Source organism: Morone saxatilis, unplaced genomic scaffold (assembly GCF_004916995.1).
Source record: "Morone saxatilis isolate NCDOM2014 unplaced genomic scaffold, NCSU_SB_2.0 Contig7, whole genome shotgun sequence".
NCBI lineage: Eukaryota > Metazoa > Chordata > Actinopteri > Moronidae > Morone > Morone saxatilis.
The window spans coordinates 19,342,275-19,345,940 of record NW_023340246.1 but is presented as its reverse complement, the minus strand read 5'-3'; the positions used below and the strand labels follow the sequence as shown (position 1 = coordinate 19,345,940).

Sequence of the window (3,666 nt, the reverse complement as noted above, 5' to 3'; positions counted from 1 at the left end):
GTGTGTTATGAGATATGATATGGGTAGGTGTGTGTGTGTGTGTGTGTGTGTGTGTGTGTGTGTTTGTGTGTGTGCGCACACTTTTTTGAGGATGCTTATTCATACTTTTTTTTTGCAATTTTTCACCTGATAATTCCAGGAACTGTCAAGAACTAAACTCATCAGGGCCTAAAAGTCCCTTCATGCATATTTTCAAAATGCAGATAAAGTTCTTGAGCTTCTAAAAAGATTGCTATAAGATCGGGTAGCAGAATTCAAGTTTGTGTGTGTGTGTTTAGGTGGTTGTGTGTGTTTGTACGTATGTCATAGACAGAGATGTATGAGCTGGAACAGAAAACAATGTAGAAACCAAACAAGCACCGCTGCTGCAGGGAGAGATCTATACACACCCTTAATTGATGACTGAGCAGTGTGTGTGTGTGTGAGAGAGAGACAGTGTTGAAGGGAGAGGAGAGGGAGAAAGAGGAGAAGGTGTTTGTCTTGGTGTGTGTGTGTGTGTGTGCGTAGTATTGACGTAGCGATGCTCTCTCCAGACCTAAGCTCAATAAGCCCCGGCTTCAAACAAACAGAAACCACTTCACACAGGAGAAGAGCAGAGAAGGAAGGAAAGACGAGGAGGTGAAAATAAATGAAGGCTTAGCAGAAGAGAGAGGAGTGAGACGGCGTAGAATAACCGGGGAGACGAGGTGATGTAGGCAGAAAGAAGGGTGGATGAGGGAAGAGGTGAGGACTGGAAATGAGAGGGCGGGTAGAGGGAAGATGGGCAAAAGAAGGAAAAGAGGAAAGGAGGGGGACAAGAAATGAAAAAAACTGATGTGACCAGTTTTTTAATCTCAGATGAGCAGCAATGTGTAAAAGCGAAGAATGATTTTTATTTTTTTTTTCAGTTCAGTTTCTCATACTTAGAAGTAATTACAGAACAAATTGCTCCGATCAGAACTGTTTTGTTTTACATCATTTTGACTACGCTCACACAAAAATCGGATTGTTTCACACACTGTGACCCCCGTGTAAACAATCATATCAAAATGAATTCATTCAGACTTTTATGCCAGTCTAGATTGACATTCTTCATGCAGGTCAATTTAGGACTGGGAACTGTTCACAGTAGAATCTGAAATGGGCCACTTTAAAAATGTAACGTGAACAGTCAAACAACAACAACAACAACGTCAACAACAGAAAAATCTGATCTGAAGCAGTGAATCAGACTAACAGTGTGAACGTTGTCCTTGTTTCAGTCTTAGCAGTCATGTACACACAGTTTAACTGTCTGGTTATTCTCTGTAGGTGTTTGGTTTGGACTGATGTCACTTAAAGGTCCCCTGTAGATTTTCTTACCACTAGTAGTGCTATGGAGCAATGATTAGAGCAAAGTTTTCTTTTGTATTTACACAGATCTTTTGTAGAACGTCTGTTTTAAACACGCCTCCCTGACAGATATCATCCAATCAGCTTGCACGCAGGGCCGCACAATGCGATGTTGAGATTTATGACTGACAGTTACCCATAACAACCTTCCCTTAAGTTTGAATTATATTATATTTATTATATATATATTATATTTAATTATATAGTGTGATTTCCACTAGACACAAAACTATTTCCCACATACAGTTTTACACTATTCTGCAGATTGTTGTGATATTAATGCAATAATGAATGTACTACAAGCAATGTGCCGGCGAGTCAGGGAAGAATAAGGCTGCTAGCTGATGTAAGTGTGGATGTAAAAGATGCAATATTTCAGTAAATCAGCTTTTTAAATATTCTATGAACAAAGAAATGCATCAACATGTTTATATATTAACGCAGACAGTTTACATAATGTATGAATGCTCAAGAAGAGCCTGCTAACAACACTAGTTCCAAAAACTGTCCGGCATTATGGGCCTCGTAAAACAACTACAAAAAACAACAAAGCAAACCAAACAAAAAATATGATTGATTTCTTTAAAAAAAAACACGAGACAGATACACTAAGTTTGGGGAGTGAACTTTACTCTTGAACTTACTCTACCCTTGAACCCACTCCCACTCTCTTACTAGTACTTGCATACATTTTCACAAATTAATTATCATTACCAAAATATATCAAACTCCAATTTCTCAAGATCAAGGTTTAGTAATCTCATTATCTGAAGACAGCCAAATATAAAAGCCGTTAGTTGAAGCAAACTTTGAATTTTATCTGTCAGTGCAGTTTCTGCCTGTTCCACCCTGATTACAGCAGGATGTGAAGCGTTGATCAATCGTTTTCTCTGACTGTGTCTTCACCGCTTTGGTTTCTCTTCAATGAGTCAGACTATAAAGGGCAACGCCACCCCGAGACGCTCTGATGGCAATCTCAAGATCTAAAGTCACGATCTGACAAAACAGTTTTCAGTTTCATAGGATAACAAGATAGTTAGTTGTGACCTGAAGATAAGAGAAGTTTGATAACTCGTTGTGGCACAAAAACTAATTGGCAAAGCTTGAGATAACGGGATTAGAAAACAGCCTATGTAAATTAGGTCTTTCTTGCTGTGAGAAATTTAAACAATCCTGCAGATTCTTCTCTTTTTTAATGTTTTATGCAGCGTCTGGCCCGTCTGGACTGCAACTAATCCCACCTTTTTCTGTTCTCTGTTGTTGTTTTATTTTCTTACTCTGCATAATCAGTCCTCTGGATGCTTGCCTCTTACCTGTTTGTGTCGGATGTTTTGGATGGAATAATGGATTTCACTGTCTGTGCTGCATAATGCTTAATCTGGAACTAAAAATGCATATTCATATGTTTGTTGTATTGCTGCAAAGGATTTTTCTTTTTGCCTATTTTGCATGACCAAAGCTCGGAAATAATAACCAGCATTTTCAGCTTATTTTTCTATTCCACATTTTTTTGTTGACTTTATGTTATTAGAGCATTATTGAACTAGAAGTTACTAAATGTGTTTTTGAGTTTGCCCTGGGCAAAATGGCAGCAGTATGATGTTACAGAATCAACATTCACTGAGGGAAGAGGAATAAAGTAAGTAAGAAAAAGGCAAAGGGGGGAAAAAAATCATAATATCTGATTTAACTTATGCTCAGCTCAACAATCTTTTTGTTTAATCCCACCTCTGTAACCCAAGTCAGATAATTTTGAAATTGGAGGAGATGAAGGATGATATTGTTCTTACCTTGGTAATAATGCCCCCGATAACTGTCAACTCTCCGGCTTTAATCTCGCCTTTGATAGATAATTTAAGAAGAGAATAAAATAATTGAGATATCACATTTGTTTTGCTGCTTTGTTACAGTTGTTACAGAGGTAATACATCACAATATAATAGAGGGCTTGACATGTGTGTGCGTGTTTGTGTGTATGTGTGCGAGGCAGAGAGGTTATTGTTCATGCTGTGCACATGAACAGGGGATAATAAAGAGGAGGCGCACACACTCACTCCATATATGATTTATACCCTGGATACAATGGGTAATTCATCATCTGACTGGGACACATATTAAGGTTAAGAGACACTGAGGAAGAGAGAGATCTTAGTAGTATGTGGTTTATCAGAAATAACAGCGGCAGTAAATTGAAAACTTGATTTGTAATGTCTGGTTTTCTGAAACTACACACTGTTCTCAGACTGTATCTTCTATTTTCTTATCCATGTGCTGGATGGCCTGTGACTCTCCCTC

The 3,666-nt window shown here is 38.3% G+C and overlaps 1 protein-coding gene across 1 annotated transcript in view; it reads left to right on the top strand.

Moving 5' to 3' along the window:
• Positions 1-3,666, top strand: part of galnt14 (UDP-N-acetyl-alpha-D-galactosamine:polypeptide N-acetylgalactosaminyltransferase 14 (GalNAc-T14)) — a 124,514-nt gene that overhangs the window by 1,993 nt on the left and 118,855 nt on the right. The gene's annotated exons all lie outside the window — the stretch shown is intronic.